Source organism: Chenopodium quinoa, unplaced genomic scaffold (genome assembly GCF_001683475.1).
Source record: "Chenopodium quinoa cultivar QQ74 unplaced genomic scaffold, ASM168347v1, whole genome shotgun sequence".
NCBI lineage: Eukaryota > Viridiplantae > Streptophyta > Magnoliopsida > Caryophyllales > Amaranthaceae > Chenopodium > Chenopodium quinoa.
This window is the reverse complement of record NW_018744093.1, coordinates 1247228-1265683: the sequence shown is the minus strand read 5'-3', so window position 1 is coordinate 1265683 and position 18456 is coordinate 1247228. Positions and strand designations below refer to the sequence as shown.

Genomic DNA, 18456 nt, shown 5'->3' with positions numbered 1-18456 from the left:
AATTTCGAAGAAGGAATCCAAACCACGCCTCCTCCGATGGGTCCTCTCTTTACAACAATTTCATGTGGAGATCCGGGACAAGAAGGGAGCCGAGAATGTGGTTGCGGATCACCTTTCGCGCATGGAGAGGGAGCAACAAGAAGATGATGGGCTGCCCATTTGTGATGAGTTGAAGGATGATGTTTTATACCTCCTCAAGGAGAAGATTCTACCATGGTTTGCGGATTTGGTAAACTACTTAGCTTGTGCGGAGTTTCCCCCCGATTACTCCAAGAACCAACGGAAGAAGATTAGGAGAGATGCAAGGCATTACATATGGGATGATCCAATTTTGTTCAAGAGAGGTGTAGATGGTCTCCTAAGAAGGTGCGTTCCGGAGGAAGAAGTTCATAGTGTGCTGAAAATGTGCCACTCCGACCCTTGCGGAGGTCACATGGGGGCTAATAAGACAGCCCAAAAGGTTTTGCAATGTGGGCTATGGTGGCCCCATATCTTTAGGGACGCGTGGGCATTTGTGAAGACTTGCGATGCTTGCCAACGGAGTGGAAACATTTCCAAGAAGAATGAAATGCCTCAAAAACCCATACTTGAACTTGAGATCTTTGATGTGTGGGGCATTGACTTTATGGGACCCTTCCCTTCCTCCCGTGGGAACCAATACATACTTGTGGCTGTGGATTACGTGTCTAAGTGGGTGGAAGCAATTGCCTCCCCTACAAATGATCACAAGGTGGTGGTGAAACTCTTCAAGAAGATTATATTTCCAAGGTTCGGGGTTCCTAGGGCGGTTATAAGTGACAACGGGTTACACTTTGTGCATGGGGCCTTTCAAAGGATGCTTCGAAAGAATGGAGTACATCAAAGGTTCGGGACAACCTACCACCCTCAATATAGTGGGCAAGCGGAAGTCTCCAATCGACGGATAAAGTCCATCCTTGAGAAGACAGTGGCGAAGAATAGGAAAGATTGGTCCGATAAGCTTGATGATGCACTTTGGGCATACCGGACTGCTTTCAAGACCCCAATAGGCACCATCCCATACCGCTTGATCTACGGGAAAGCATGTCACCTCCCGGTCGAACTAGAGCACCGCGCTCAATGGGCTATCAAGAAGATAAATTTTGATCTAGCAAGCGCGGGAGAGCAACGGATGTTGGACCTTCATGAATTGGAGGAGCTTCGGATGGACGCATATGACAGTGCGAACCTATACAAGTCCCGATCTAAGGAGTTCCATGACCGGAAAATAGAGCGGAAGGTGTTCAATGTTGGTGACAAAGTCCTCTTATATAACTCTAGGATGAAGCTCTTCCCCGGTAAGTTGATGTCAAGATGGAGGGGTCCATTCACTGTCAAAGATGTTTTCCCTTCCGGTGCGGTTGAGCTTTATGATTCTAGTGGGTTGCAATCCTTCGTGGTTAATGGGCAAAGGTTGAAGACATACTATGAGGGAGCCCATGTTGGTGTGATAGATGTGTTCGAATGCGGTCACAAGAGTTGAATGTGACCACGTCAAGCTATCGACGTTAAACTTAGCGCTTCCGGGAGGCAACCCGATTTTCTTGCTTTTACTAGAGTAGTTTCTTTTGTTTTGTAGTTGGTTTAGCTCCTAATTTGTGTGAGTTTTGTGTGCTCTTGTGTGTTTTTGTGCAGGTAGAAGATTGGTTAAAATCGGAATGAAGAGAGTGATGAGTGCCTTGAAGGAAAAGAAAACCTGCAGACTGCAGCAGACAGCACGGCCGTGCCAGAATCTAGCACGGCCGTGCCAAATTCTGCACGGCCGTGCCAAACCTCAAAAGCCCACTGACATTCTAGCACGGTCGTGCCATTTTCAGCACGGTCGTGTCAAGTACTAGCACGGTCGTGCTAATTTTAACACGGCCGTGCCATCTGAAATTCAATTTCGCAAAAAGCCTGCCTAGCCAACACGGCCGTGCCAAATTCGGCACGGCCGTGCCAAACCTCAGTACGACCGTGCCAGTTATAGCACGGCCGTGCCATCTGAAATTCAATTTCGCAAAAAGCCTGCCAAGCCAACACGGCCGTGCCAAATTCGGCACGGCCGTGCCAAACCTCAGCACGGTCGTGCCAGTTATAGCACGACCGTGCAGCGCGGGTTCCGGATAGTTTTTCGTGTTTTTTAAACACGATTTCACTCACACTCTCTCATTATTCTCCAACTCTCCTACCCTTTTTCTCTCTAAACTAACCCAAACCCCCAACCTCCTCCCTCAATTCCTCAAATCAAACCCTAATTCCCCATACTCTTCTTTCAAGATCTCGGCACCCTCCTTGCATTGGAGCATTTTTCAAGTGATTGGACGCAAAATTCGGCCCTCTTTGAGCTCGCCACAACTCCACTTCGTGGAGTCCTCGGTGAATTCGTTCTTAAACTCATTGATTTTCGCAATTTTTGTCCAATTTCATTCTTTTTATTGAATATTTGTTGTTGAATTGTGCTTTATTGTTGCAAGTTTGGGTGAACTAGTAGTGTTAGGGTAGTACATTGCATGCTAGGATAGTTTCTTGCTTGTTAATTGGTATATTGTGCTTAATTTCTTGAATCAAACATGCCTAGAACAAAGACATCGACTAGGAGACCGGGTCGGGACGATGCATCCTCATCCATGGTTCCACCCACGGTGGACACCATGGGTATTGTTTTTAATAACCCGTCCTTTTTGGACAAATTTGTAGGATTATCCCACCGATCGATCCGGCCTACCAAGTTCTACGACCCTTTAGCCGCTAGGGCTCTAGGGATCGAAAGCGACATGGTTCAACTATTTTCATTTACCAATTTTGATTCTTTCCTTACCATGCATGCTCTCACTTACAAGAGGCTTACCCTCGAATTTTTGTCTTCTTTGTACGTGCATCGGGATGAGAATAACTCACCCCGGTACTTGTCCTTTCAACTAATGAACTCGAGCACCATTCAAATGTCGGTGGCCCAAGTTAATGCCGCCTTTGGGTGGACATCCGACCTGAAATATGGTCCTAAGGATGGCCACTCAAAACACTACAACTCCGGGTTGTTTTGGCGGCAAATCACGGGGAAAATGGATAGAGATCCCCGTAGGGATAAGGCGACTTCCATCGTCAATCCCGCCTTTCGGTTTTCCCACAGGACCTTCTCCTCTACTATCTTTGCTAGAGGAGATAGTTCGGGTGTAGTCTCCATTAGGGAGTTACAGTTTATTTGGCACCTCACCCGTGGGGACGGGCGTCTAGACATGGGAGCGTGGTTACTAGACCACCTCGACGGTGTAGCCCGGGGTAGGGGTGATATTACTATCGTTGGCATGATCACCATTCTTGCGCAATATAATGGGATTGATTTTTCTGAATTGCAGGCTATCCCAGGCACTACGAGGCTTGATATGCGCACCTTGAGAGCCATGCAGTGGCTTGAAGGGACATCCCAGCCGGATTGCTATTTGTGGCTCGTAGCAGGCAAGCCATACGCCTACTTGCCCGATCCGGAGAGGACGGTGGTTTACAACAAAGACAACTGGATCTTCGACCCCGACTTCGCCTGGCACGAGGACGGAGGCACGGAGTATGTAGACCGCAATCCCCAGCCTCACCAGGGGGATGAGCAGGCCCACGGGGGCTAAGGAGGTGACGATGCTGATGATGATGATGATGACGAGGAGGGTGGCCCGGATGCGGCCCAGCAAATCCCGGCGCAAGACTTCGCCTGGCTCCGCCAAGGAATGGAAGATTTGAAGCTCGAGGTAGCGGATTTGCGCCGGTCGAACGAGGATATGACCTCCGCCTTCAGAGACCTGAAGAGGAGTGTTGATGATATGGCCTCCTGTTTCCCTTATGGCCCGGGCGGGCCTAGCTCGTGATCCCTTTCCCTTTCCCTTTAGTTACCTCCCTCTCCTTACTATTGTAAGTCCTTGATGTGTAAACGTTGAGGACAATGTTTGATTCTAGCTTGGGGGGGTCTTACTTGTATTTAGGGATTTGGATTTTTGGTAGTTTAGTTTTTATTTGCTTTCGAAAAAAAAAAAAATAGAAAAACAAAAACAAAAACAAAAAGATTTACTGCTTTCCTAGACTAACCTTAACTTGTTTGCTAGTATGTCTTTCCTTTTTGCAGATTGGGAACATTCGAGACGCGGCATGAGTTTGAAGAACGATGCTATGGCCGTTAATTGGAGCTCCCGGGAAGCAAATTTGGTGAGATCTTTTCTTTTTTTTGTGTGCTTAGGATAGTTTAGTTTAGGAAGAAGTTGAATGGTTCGAGGATGTTTGATCGGTTCTAAGGAACCTGGGATCGTTGATGTTGATATCATTCGATCACTTGTTTGTCGATTGGGATTATTATGTGATTTTCATGCCTCTTTATGAGCCATTTAGCTTGTTTAGATTACTTAGTTGTTTATATATGTGTGCAATATAGGAAAAGCTTCTGTTATGAGAATGTGTAGTCTAGTTTATATGATTTGCCTCATAGTCTTTTCCTATATTTTTGGATCGTGATAAACTTGTCTAATTGCATAAACTTTTGGAATAATGCTCATATTTGGATTCGAAACGTGAATGAATGTGTGTGGAATATCTATTTCTACTTAAGCCAGTAATGAATGCACAGTTTGAGTCTATTGTTGATCAATGTAGACGAGTCTAGGCGAAGTTAGTTGGTTAGAACACTTTTGTCATGTGAAACTCTATGCCTTTGGGCTGTGGTAAGATGGAGTCGCTTCCCATTTGTGGATTTGATCCCCTTAATTGGTAGTTGCTTTGTTTTTTAGATCCCGTGAGGTTTATTTGTTCTAGCCTTCATCATTCTTGTTGAGTGGCATATTTGGATCCTTGATTACGCATTTTTCGATCTTTGTGTTGACTAGTAGCTCCCGAGACCGACTTGACACTTTTAAGGGAGGAAGAGGGCACCTTTTTCATTTTTCTTATTTTGTTCCTTTTGTTTTGTTACAAATTGATTTTCTTTTTACATCATCTTACTTGCTAACCATGTTGAGCTTTAATTCCATTCTTGGTTAACCGTGTTACAAACCCGATGGCCAATGTTTTACCAACCCTTAGTTGTGAAGTGTTTACCTAGATAGGTTTGTTGAGCTTATTGTTTACTAATCAAGAAATAAAGTTTGATAGTTGGTTTGAGCAGGTGTGAAAGTGAGCCTAATTGTAAATATGTAATGTGAAAGTCATTTTTCCATCAATAAAAAAAAAGAAAAAAAAAAAGGAAGAAGAGAAAAGCCGTCCGAATTGTGAAAAAGGCAAGGACACATAAATAAAGTTTTGAAGTATGAAAGAGGTCATTTGAGTGTGTATTATATGGATAATTCGGGATGTGTAAGAATGTGAATCAATGAGATTGTGGAAAGTGAATTACATCTTTTTAACTATTATTTTTGAGAATTGTGATTCTTGCGTTTCATTTAGGAATTAACCCCACTTTTTTAAATTGTTTTCACCTACCTTACCCATTGCCAATACATTACAACCCTTTTAAGACCCTTAAACTTAAGAGGTGTTCAGTTCTCAAACGGTGGAGGGAGATACCTTTCAACCCTATGGAAAGATTATGCGTAATCGAGATGTCGGGATACCTTTGTTATTTCCTCAAAATATCACTTTTTCCGGTTCCTTCGAGGAATCACGAGGGGCCAATTAGGGTGGTGATTTGAAGCAAAAGGGGAGGACGTGGCTGGGGTTTAGAGGGAAGCATGACTTCTTTGTTCTCTATGCTTGGTTTAGGTTTTGTTTGCATTTTGATCAACGATACCTTGGATTGTGTGTCTCGTTGCTTGTTTGAGTGAGTTTTCATTCCGTGCATGGTTGTTCTAAGTAGGATCCATTGACTTCATTCTGCGCTAAATTGGATTTATATGTAATGGCAATAGTTTATTTGATCCTGTGTGTGTGTGTATCCCTTAGTTTTTGCTCGAGGACTAGCAAAAGTGTAGCTTGGGGGGTTTTGACAAGCGCACTTTAGGGCGCGCTTTAGAGCATATTTTAGGATGATTTTGGATGTATTTGGGGCCGCTTTAGCCGATTATTACCTTGTTATGCTTACGTTCCCCATATTACGTGCTTCACGGGTTTTCGGTTTGTTTTTGATGTGTTTTCAGGTAATATCAACCGAGTTTAATCGGATCCCGAGCCCTTGATGCGTAACCGAGCTAGCCTTGACCGGAGTCCGAGGAGTTAAGGAAGTTCAAGTGCCGTGCATTGATTACATAGCACAGGCAGCACGGCCGTGTTACCATAGGCACACCCGTGCTGGCCTATAAGCAAGCAACCCCAGGCAAGGCAGCACGGCCGTGCAAGCCAATAGCACGGCCGTGTCAGTATCCACGCACCCGCACGGCCGTGCAGGCCATTAGCACGACCGTGCCAGATGTTGCCCGTGCCCGTGTCAGCTTCAGTATGAGCCCCGTGCTAGAGCATATTCAGCACGGCCGTGTCATTTTCAGCACGGCCGTGCTAGGAAGCTGCACAGCCGTGCCATATATAGCACGACCGTGCCAATTTGAAGAAGAAACCCTGTTTACTTACTGACAAGCTAGCACGGCCGTGCCAAATACAGCACGGCCGTGCTGATCCAGGGTTAACTGCGCGCTTGACTTCTCCGAATTAGAAGACGTATATAAGGCCCAACTTTAAGAGGATTCGAGAGACAGTTTTAGAGATAGTTTTGAGAGCCTTTGTAGAGAGTTATTGAAGAACGTTCTTAGTATTAGAGATTCATTAGTTTTCTTAGAGATATTTCTAGAGATTTTAGTTTTCTTGGATTGATTTGAAGGAAGATTTGCGAAGGTTCTTTGTATTATTCATTGACGACGGATATCAAAGTTTTGAACTTTTCCACTGATTCGCATCAATACAATTGGTATTATTCATTCTTGTTTATTAATCAAGCTTTATTATTCCTTAATCAGAATTCATGTTTATATCTATTATGCTTTTGGAATTCATTATTGCTTTGATTATGAATATGTGTGAGTAGTCTCCTAGCTAGGGTTTCGGGATGAAACCCAGCCTAGGTAATCTATGTAATTGAGGATTGATTTTGATAAACGGATTGTGATTAAATTGATTATATGCGATTGCATGTTAATTCATTATAATAGGAGTAGCTAACCTAGAATCTTGAATTTGATTGCATGATATCCTTGATTTGAACAAGAGATTGTGAATTGAGTATTTCATTATTGAATGTGGTTTGATTATGTATCGAGTAATGTTAAGTGCATGAGAAATCCAAGCTTAGTATTGCCCGTGGTCTTCCTATCACATGATATTGATCAGACATATAGTCTTTGCATATCCCGTTTGTCTCTGTGATTCCTTGTTGCGTAGTTACCGATGGTTTGGTGAATTCCCGTTCTCCCTAGTGTCTTAGTTTATTGATTTATTCCATCTTATTAGTAGTATTTTAGAACACCATTTTCCATTGATTTCGAACTAGCTTAGGTTTAAGATTGATTTGCAATTACTCTCGTTCCTCGTGGACCGAACCTTTATTTTCCATTGTACTTGGTTATAGGGTGTTCGTATAAGTATTGTTTGATTGAGAGTTAGATTGTAGCGACCGATTTAACCCTTATCACTTTACCTCTTTGTTCTTCCGGTCAAGCGGCTTGCGAAGGCCGTTCACTCGGAGCATGGCCTAAGTACAAAGGGGAACAGGCGTCAGTTTCCAAACAAAAAGAAAACAGGCGTCCTGGAATTCAAATACTTAAAAATATGCCAAGTATACCTCTGCAAGGACCCCTGCGATCCCGTCTAGGTCAAAGGTGCCGACACCCCTGACCGCCTCCCTTTCAGCTGGAGGAACGACCTTGACCATAGACTTGGCCACCTCGACCAAGTCAGGCTCCTGAGGGCCGGCTGCATCAAGCATAAACAAACGGATTAGACCTAGTAAAGAAGGGAGAAAGTCTAAAATTTACAAGGACAATTTCATACTTCTAGGTGGCCCAGCTGGAGTTTTAGAAGAAGTGGTCGGCTGTTTCTCAGCCGCCGCATGTTTCCTGGCAGAACCAGGAGAGCTCGCAACAGTCGTCCTCCGGGCCTTGGGGTCCGGCTGTTGGGAAGAAGAAGCTCTTGGAGCGCCCGTCTAAAAAAGAAGAAAAGAGTCAGTATATGTATAAACACAACTCCAAAAAGAGGGTGAAAGGTTCGAAGCCCACTAAGGGTGCCCCCTTGTTGGGGGAGTCGGTTGAAGACTGTTGCATGATGGAGGCCCGCAACATGGCCGCCGCAGTCTTGGAGGCGGTAATTTTGCTCATGGCGTCCGCTGCAAAAACAAATAGCAAAGTTAATAAAAGTCATAACAAGAAATGCATGGAACAACAGAGTATTCAACAGGTCGGCTACCTCTTGAGCACCGACTGCTGAGGCCACAGGAGGCCAAAAAGTACTCGTCGTAGAGCCATTTGAAGCTCGGGACGCAGTGCAGGGGTACTTGCTCTCGTACCCCTGAAGTAGAGTTCACCTTCGACTCTACTTTGAAGAGTCCTTTATCTAGGATCTCTTTCTTAGCCTTGGGGGGAACAGGCGGCATGCTGCGGCCGCCTGCAAGAAGGGGCGGATTCCTATTCCACCTGTTGAAGCGCTTGTTCAGCTCTGTGTCTGAACTCTCAATGATGAGGAAGGTGCTCCGCTAGTCCTTCCATTTGTTTGCTTTACCTCTCGTCATGAGGTAGCCCCTGTGGCTCGTCAATTGATACCAGCCGGTACCGCCTGCCTTAGGGGTCCGGCTGAGGTAGTTCATGTGGGCGAAAGCCTCGAAGCTCGGCTCCACCCCGTGCAGTTCGCACCCGGCCACATAGCCGAGTACGTTGACCTAGGAGTTCGGGGCTAACTGCCATAACCGCAACTCATACCCATCCAAGATCCGCTGAACAGCTGGATGTAGTGGGAAGCGCAGCCCAGCCTTGATGGCCGCCTCGTAGCAGCCAAAGTAGGCGTCATCATAACTGGTACCAGCCGGCCATACGACTGCGTCTTCTGGATCCGGCACGAACACTAAAAAGCCGGGGCCCATTGTGTGGTTTGCGATAAAGCTCTCCACTTTCTCTTGCATGGCCGTGATCCGGCCCCGAGGTACCGTGCAGTAGTAGGGGGTATTTTGCTCTCGGTGAGAGGCGGATGGCTCCGCCCAATCGTCCCCCTTCTCAACTGCGTGAGAAAGCCTCGCCTCTTGTAGGCGACTGTTTTTATCTTCTGTGTCCAGGGAAGCATGGCCAGAAGAGCTAGACTCGGAATCGTCCTCTGACGAGTCCGAAGAGGACGACTCCTCCCCTCTCCCGGAGGGGCCCGCCTCCTCTCCTTTAAAAGGAGCAGGAGAGGATGTAGAATTGTCAACTGTAAAATGGGAAGGGGTCACTTTGACTCCTCCCTCAGAACTGCCGGCTTTCAAGCCGCTTTGTTTCACTTCCACATCTGGCGCCTGGTCAGATGTTTCACTAATCGGCACCCTGTGGGAGGAGCCGTCTGAGTTTGAGATCCTGGCAGTCTTTTTTGTTCTGGCCATCATGCTCTGCATAGACACAGATACAGTCGGACTTTGTATAAAGGGCAAAGGGCAGGCGGCACTCCTAGTCCTAGATTCAGCCGTCCCCGGTGACCGGCTGATCACTAACCTAGGTCGTGTCGTGTGCTTCCGTGGTGCCATTTCAAAAAAGAATAAAGTAAAGAGAAAATTAAGAGTAAGAGAACCGACGGTTACCTGAACGAGTGACGATTTATGAAGTTCTGAAAATCCTTTGCAGTCGGCTTGTCAGAGTAGGCGGTAGGCAGAAAGGGTCCAAAATGTCAGAGCAAGTTCAGGGGTTCGAATGTTCTCTCACAAAGTTTTCAAGTGTGAAAATGACCGAAGTCAACACTCCTTTATATAGGCGAAGTGAGAAGGCGAAGGGTCACTTTCAGAATTCAAAATTTTGGCGGGAGAATCTCTCGGCCTCTCGCCGAGTGACACCTGTAGCAGGCCGTCGCCTGTTACAGGGCGAGACCTGTCACAGGTAACACGTGACCAGTCACGTGCCACCTGTGAGGGGCAAATGATTAGGGGATTTTTTCCCCACCAATCACCATCTGACAAGTGGACCAATCAGGTTCCGCCATGTGTCCGTCACATGGGCCAATAGGAGCCTGCCACGTGTCAAGCAATGATCCGTCCACTATGGACCAATTACGACACGACACGTGTCCTTCCCATGACACCTGGGATAACCGGTCACCTAGGCCCAACTTCCGAGGGAAGCCCAATCAGCCCAAGGTTAACCTAAACCTAGATTGACACGTTTCCCGAGGTTATAAATACCTCCCTTAATCCTCATTAAGGGAGATAACGCTAAAAACGCAAATTACACACATTAAACACTCTCACCTAGAGAGACCCAATCACTTTAATTTCCGCATTAATTACTCCTTAATCAAGTACTAACTTGACCGTCGGAGGCGGATCTCCAATCATCCGGAGCATCCGTTTGTTTTGCAGGTACAGGCGTCCGGTTCCAGTCTCGGAATTGTAACTCTCCCGCAGGACATCAGAAAACCCCGAAACAATTGGCACCGGTTAACCGATGCCTATTCTGCCCTTAAAAAAAATTGCAATATTTTACACTTCAAAATCAGCAGAAACATACACCAAAATCGTTTCCCTCAAAAAAAAAAAACCAAAATCGTATCAGCATTAATCACGAATGAACACCAAAATCGTATATACATGAATATATATATATCAAATAAATTGTTATTTTACAATTTATAAAAAAAATAAATAAATAAAAATGTAACAATGAACAACAAAACACCAAAATCCTTGAATCTTGAATCCTTCGTCTATGAGAAATCGCTGCAGTTGTAATACTATCTGCATCAATTAAATTAAAACACCAAAAATCAGAAAAAACTATATTAAAAAACCATGAAAAAACCAACAAAAAACTAGAAACAAAAAAACCCAGAAAAAACCAAGGAATTCGAACCTAGAAAACCCAAAAAAATCAAAAAAAAATCGAACCCAGAAACCCATAAATTTAAACACAAAAAAAACCAAAAAAATTCAAGAAACTAAGAAACCGAGAAAAAAACAAAAAAATAACCAGGAATTCGAACCTAGAAAAACACAAAAAAAGTCGAAAAAATTCGAACCCAGAAACCCAGAAATTTAAACACAGAAAAAACCAAAAAAATTCAAGAAACTAAGAAACCGAGAAAAAACAAAAAAGAAAAAAAAAACTAAGGAATTCGAACCTAGAAAACCCAAAAAAATCGAAAAAATTCGAACCCAGAAACCCAGAAATTTAAACACAGAAAAAACCAAAAAAAATTCAAGAAACTAAGAAACCGAGAAAAAACAAAACAGAAAAAAAAAACTAAGGAATTCAAACGTAGAAAACCCAAAAAAATCGAAAAAATTCGAACCCAGAAACCCAGAAATTTAAACACAGAAAAAACCAAAAAAATTCAAGAAACTAAGAACCAAGAAAAAACCGAGAAAAAACAAAAAAAAAACCAGGAATTCGAACCTAGAAAAACCCGAAAAAATCAAAAAAATTCTAAACCAGAAATTTAAACACAAGATAAACAAAAAAAATTCAAGAAACTAAGAAACCAAGATAAACCCGAGAAAAAATTCAAGAAAATACCTTGCATGGTAGTTATAATTGACGGCGGCGTTATAATTCAAGAAAAATTCGAACCCAGAAATTCGAACCCTGAAATTGTTGTGTTGGTGTTGTTGATGAACGAACAGAAGAGATGATAGAGAAGATTAAAAGAAAAAAAAAAGAGAAGAGAGTGCGAATAAGAGAAAGAACAGAGATAAGAGAAGAACAGAGAGAGAAGGAGGAGATGGAAAACTAAAGGCTGATGAGAGAGAAAGAGGAGGTAGCTTAGGTTATAAGGGTTTATAAAACTAAATGGGCACTGGTTAACCGGTGCTAATCTAATATTTTTTTTTATTTTTTTGTCTTTTTAATTCGCACCGGTTTGAACCGGTGCCAATTACAGGAGTTGGCACCGGTTTAAGTTCGAACCGGTGCCAACTCTCAATTTTTCAATCCCGCCCATTTCTTTTGGCACCGGTTTTCAAGAACCGGTGCTAAAGGGGCGGTGCCTATTTCATTTTTTCTACTAGTGTCAGAATATTCCGGTTGTTCTGGCCTAGTCATTTCAACAATGAAGTCGGCAAACGCCTGACCTTTCACTGCCCGCCTAGGTTTGAAAGTTATCTCCAAGCTTTGCATTTCAACAGCCCACTTGATCATTCTGCCGGATGACTCTATAGTAGTCATTGGACGCTTGAGTGGCTGATCAGTATAGACAATCACCGGATGAGCCAAGAAGTAGGGCTTCAGCCGCTTGACTACTTTGTAAAGAGTCGGCCCATATTTTTCAATCATTGGGTACCTGAGTTCAGCATTTCTGAGTATATGGATGATGAAATACACCGGGAGCTGTTTGTCGTCTCTCTCAGCAAGGAGAACAACACTAAGGGAGTGATTTGAAATGGCTAGGTACATATAGAGAACCTCCTTAGGTAGCGGGCTCACTAGCCTTGGCAAAGAATGCAAGTGTTGCTTTAACCTCTGAAATGTTGCCTCAGCCTCTTCTCCCCATTCAAATCTAGACCTCTTCCTGATTGCTTGGAAAAGGTAAAGGCACTTGTCACCTGACCGGCTAAGGAATCTTTCCAATGCCGCCAGGAAACCGGTTAGCTTCTGGGCCTCCTTGACAGTACGAGGTGACTTCATGTCAATCACCGCCTGTACCTTTTTCGGATTGGCCTCTATGCCTCTTTGATCAATCAGAAATCCGAGAAACTTCCCAGACTCAACACCAAATACACACTTCTTGGGATTAAGCATGACCTTGTGCCGCCTGAGGGTGGTGAAGGTTTCTCGGAGGTCGGCTAGGTGATCCGCCTGTAGCTTGGATTTGACTATCATGTCATCAATATACGCCTCCACGTTCCTTCCGATTTGATTGATAAAAACCGTGTTAATCATTCGTTGGAAGGTAGCAGGCGCATACTTCAACCCAAACGACATCACCGTGTAGCATTACAACCCCTGATCAGTGATGAATGTCGTCTTCTCTTGATCTTTCTTCCATAGGGGGATCTGATGGAAGCCTGAGTAGGCATCCATAAAGCTCATCAAGGCATGGCCGGCTGTGGAGTCGACCAGGCTGTCGATCTTAGGAAGTGGGTAGCAATCCTTCGGACATGCCTTGTTCAGATCTGTGTAATCTACACACATCCGCCAAGTACCATTCGGCTTCTTGACAAGGACAACATTTGCTACCCAATCCGGGTAGTAGCATTGCCGAATGAACCCGGCATCAAGAGCTTTTTTACCTCAGCGGCTGCCGCCTGAGACCTCTCCTCGCCATGATCCCTCTTCTTTTGCCTAACCGGCCTTATTTTGGGATCAACGGCTAACTTGTGGACGGCTAGATCCGGGCTGACGCCAGGCATCTCCTCCACTTCAAAGGCAAAAATGTCTTTGAACTCTCTCAGAAGTTGGAGCAGGTCCCAACTTTGACGGTTCTGTCAGGGCGGCTGTCGTCCAGGACGACATCAATGCTTTCACCAGCCGGCTGGGGTCGGGAGTCATCTGGCCTTTCCCCGGTCAGTGATTGCTATTTTTTTTTCCAGCGGGGGCCAATTGGTCCGCCTTTCGCTTTTTGTCAGCTGCCTTGGGAGCAGGCACGGCTTCCTTGTCATCATGGTCAGTGAGTCCCTCGTTATGACCGGCTGCAATTGCAGTTGCAGTTGGCCTGACGTCTGAGAGATAGCACTCCCTAGCCGTCTTTTGGTCCCCGCTCAGGGCACCCACTAATCCGTCATCCCTTTCAAACTTGATCAGCATAAGAGAGGGGATGATGACTGCCTTGGACTCGTTGAGGGTAGGTCATCCTAATATGAGATTATAGGCGGTCAATTCCTCGACCACTAAAAATCTGACGACCATGTGCCGCCCTTCCCCCTTTTCCCCTAGCCGGATGGGTAGGTCAATCCTTCCCACCGGATGCACCACTCCTCCCCCAAAGCCGACTAGATGGTGGGGAGCCTATTGCATACTGCTAGGTTTGTACTTGAGCTTTGTCAAGCACTGGTAGCTGATCAGGTCAGACGAGCTCCCGATATCGATTAAGATCCGGTCAACTCGTTGATTGGCAACTTTGCATTCGATGACAATGGGGTCATCGTGAGGCCGCCTGACCATACCCCTATCCTTATTAGAGATGAAGACCTCAGGGAAGGTGTCTTTCGACGCCTGGCCCTCGTCTTCTGGGTTGGATAATTTTCGGATGTTATCCTTGGCACCCCGGATGGTAGGACCTCTGCTTGCGAAGCCGCCTGCTATAGTGAAGATGTGCTCTTCATCGGTTTCAAAGCTAGCAATCAGCATCTTGGACGGTTGTCCACCACTTGATTTGGGGTTGCCATTGGATTTTACCAGATAGGACTTCAGAGTCCCCTCATCAGCCAGACGGTCCAATAGTTGCCTGAGGCTATAACAACCATTGGTGTCATGGCCAACGTCCTCATGGAACTAACAGTACTTGCTTTTGTCTCTGTTCTTGACAGAGCTTTTCATTGCAGCCGGTTTTTCAATTGTCATCCGGTCTTTTATATCTATGAAAATAGAGGAGCAGTGTTTGTTGAACTCGTACTTGGGGACGTACGGTACCAACTTCCTTTGCTTCTTCAGGGACGGCTGACCTGGGCGGTCTGCTGCCTAGACTTCTTTTCTTTTCTTTTCTTCTTTTTTGGCCGGCTGGGCTGGTCGACTGTCTCTCCTGTCAGACCGCTTGGGCTCGGATGGATGCTTGATGGCGTAGAGATCAGTTGCCTGTATATAGGCCTCCGCCTCCATCAGCGCCTCTTGGAGGGTGGCTACCCTCTTTAAGACAAGGTCAAATTTGAAAGTTGACCCATCCTTCAGACCCTTGAAGAAGTCTGTATATGCAACTTCGCCAGACAGCCCCTGAATCTGAATTCTCATCAGATTGAACCGCCTGACATAGGACCGAAGTCCCTCCTTGTCACCTTGCTGGATAGCCCCTAAGTCGAGACTTGTCTTTTTGGCAGGGATGTTCATGAAGAAGTTGGACGTGAACAGGTATGCAAGCGTCTTAAAGTTATTGATGCACCCAGCCGACAAGTTGTCAAACCATCACTGGGCTATGCCCTTCAATGTAGTCGGGAAGCATCTGCACCATGCGGCATCATCCAACCCCTATAGGTACATGAGGTTGGTGTATGCCATTAGGTGGTCTTCTGGGTTGGAGGTACGTCGTAGGCACCAACCAACACATTTTTAACCTTGGCCGGTTGTGCTGCCTCGGTTATTTCCCGGGAGAAAGCCGAAGGCTGTTCCTTAAGGTTTAGCAGCCGAAGCTGCCAATCCATAGGCTGGACTTGGTATGCCGCCTGACCCCCAAAAGGAGCCGACTGCATGAATGGAGATCCGTACGGGGCGTATTGCTGTTGGGGCACATACGGAGCCTGCTGGATCACGTGAGGGCCAGTACGTGCGGACACGCTGCGTGACTGACTCCCTTGCTGCGTCTCCGAATGCTTCATTGAAGCATTTCGGAAACTGTCTGAGTAGGTCAACGTTGAAGCCGACTGAGACATGCTTTGACTTCTCTTCTCCTGGATGAACATCCGGGCGTTAGAGAAAGTCTTCTTTGACGCATCCGGCTGTGTATGCCGGATGACCTTCCTTTGCCCTGATTCAAGGAAACGAAGTTTTGAGAGGTCGATCAGGGGTCCATCTGTCCCCTTGGGTTTGGGGTGTGAGTTGGCACCCGGTCTTTAATTTGCTTCTTCTCGGAGGGAGAAGGCTTCTTTGCCGACTGACCCTTGCTTGAGCCAGCTGACTTCTTGCTTATATCTTTGATTTCCCCCTTGAAACTAGTCATGAGATTCATGAGCTCGTCTCTAGTGACGGGGGCAGACTCTCCGCCGCCTGGGGTTGTTCTGGGTGCTTGCCTCCTGGGTTGCGGGGACAAGCTTTGTCTTGGCCCCGTTCCTTCTTTTCTTTGGAACGGGTGCGTCTTGAACGAAATGACCCGTCTTGGGCCATATATGTGTCGACATCATAGTCGTCACCACTGCCACTTTCATGGTCCGTATGGGCCTCAGGGTCAACCGTAGGCCGGCTACCCTCTGCATTCGGTACAGCATCAGATGCCATCTCAGTAGTACTCTCCCCACAGACGACGCCAAATGTTTCAGGTGTTTTTGGTCCCTCGGGAGAGTTACAATTCTGGATATGAGCGCCTGCCTCCTGTACCTGCAAAACCACGAAACTTCGGTTGGGTGGAGTTCCGCTTCCGAAGATCAAGTTAGAATGATTTCGGATGAGTAAGCGTGCAGAAAGTAAAAACGGTTGTTTATCTCTGATTCAGAGAGATTCCGCAATAAATAGCTAAGGATTTGTGTATGTATTTATGAATATTTGTGAATACCAATAAATGAGGAGGATTCCTCTATTTATAGCAGATGAGAATCTGCTCCCCCATTGGGGGTTCAGTGCCACGTAGCATCCTTGGAGTGGATCCCCTTGAGCCTGTAAGAGGGTGACACGTGTCATGCCCTCATTGGACCACGTGGCAGGGGTAATTTTTACCCTAATCAGTAGCCATTTCGAGAATGTTGAGCGTAACAGTAGCGGTCGTGGAGGGAGAAGGTCGAGTCAACATGGTTCAAGGCAAAACCGTCAAACTGAATCCGGTATGTTTTATTATTTTGTAATAATTTTTTTTATAACATACATATCTATTAATTGATGATTTATTTTCTACCAATTACGAATGTGTATTTTTTTAGGAGGAAATGGATTCAACATCGAACAATGTAGGTACGCTCACTTGCTCCCCGGACTTATATTGCCTTACATAACCTGGTGGAATGATGTCATTGGTGATGGTAATTGCGACTTTCGTTGTGTTGCCGCCTTCTTCATGGGTGATCAAGAGCAATGGAGATTAGCTTGACAATTCATGCTAATGAGATCACCGGTTATCCACACTTATACAAGAGGATTTATTACGACCCAGGTGGTTTGGATTTTGAGATACAACGTATTTGTTGGAGCGGTGGCCCATGTGGGGAAGGACATTGGATGGTAGCCTTTCAGGATTTTTATGTAATTGCTACCTTTTACAATGCAACTGAGATTTGTTATGGCATTAAATTGACACCGACGAACTTCTATCCTTGTCTCACTGTGTTACTGTTGCGGGCCCCTGATAATGCTACTGCACTAGCTTGAGAGTTTGTTATAGGTACTTTGGGTGGGTCGCATTTTATTCTTTTACAGCTTGATCAAGACCATCCAATTCCCCCAATTGCAGATGTTTGGTACCTGACTCGTGAACCTAGCATTATTGGATGGGATCAACGATACAAGCGTAGAATTAGTTTGTAAGAGAGATTAGTTGCGTCATGATGGATGTAATGCGTTGTTCAAAACTTAAATAATGATGTTTGAACTTTGTTTTTTTTTTATTATTATTATTATAATTATTATTATTATTATTATTATTATTATTATTATTATTATTATTATTATTATTATTATTATTATTATTATTATTATTATTATTAGTAGTAGTAGTAAAAATGCCATAAGAAAAAAAAAATACACAAGTAACAATTGCAATAATTTAAATCAAAGTGCTCATGTCCATACGAATAATAAAAGTGTCCCATTACAATTACAAAAACAAAATAATAAAAGTGTCAGACCAATAATTAAAGTGTTCAACTAAGAATAAAGGTGTCTAGCTAAACACAAATCATAACCCTCGCATAGCATCCCAATCACGAAGGGCCTGTGCAGCCATGGCCTTAGTTTCACGGGACATGGGCCCATGCGACTCGGCAAGTGCACGCTATGTGAACTCAACGAAGCGACCAACCCACTGCAAACATTATAGAATGTTAAAAAATCAATAAAATTTCCAGATAATAAATACAAAACTAAAGGAAAATATACTTACATAATCAGTGTTGGTCCTCTTGGGGAGACCGCTGACCAGAGGTACGTCAGGGGGTAATACACGAGGGTGAGAGTATCTCACCAACCATGGAATGTAATCGTCCGTGTATGTAGGACTGCCGCGACTGAGTCTAGTGTAGCGAGCCATTGGTAGACAATACGCAGCAAATGGAATAAATCTCTCCCACATGTGTACGGACGTCTTAGCCGGGAACTCAACACTATACATCTTGACCTTCTTCGGTCTCTTGGCCTTCTTAAGCCTAATGGGGTACCTAGGTATACCCTATACGAACCCAAGTTGTCTGACAACTCGATCGGGCATGTATGGCTCGATGATGTTGCGGTACCGTATAAATCCCAAGAACAAAGTCGTAGAAACAACACTGGCTGGGTCAGGTCCGTAAGGCAGCCAGTTAACCTGCATAATCAAACAATATATTAGTCA

General features: G+C 45.0%; 1 long non-coding RNA gene across 1 annotated transcript; it reads right to left on the bottom strand.

Moving 5' to 3' along the window:
- Nucleotides 1-17672: 17672 nt before the first annotated feature.
- Nucleotides 17673-18147, bottom strand: LOC110692220. The gene is made up of 2 exons (XR_002505424.1): nt 18010-18147; nt 17673-17931 (listed from the first exon to the last, which is right to left on the bottom strand). It is a non-coding gene; the product is annotated as an uncharacterized LOC110692220 (long non-coding RNA).
- Between the last annotated feature and the right edge of the window lie 309 nt (nt 18148-18456).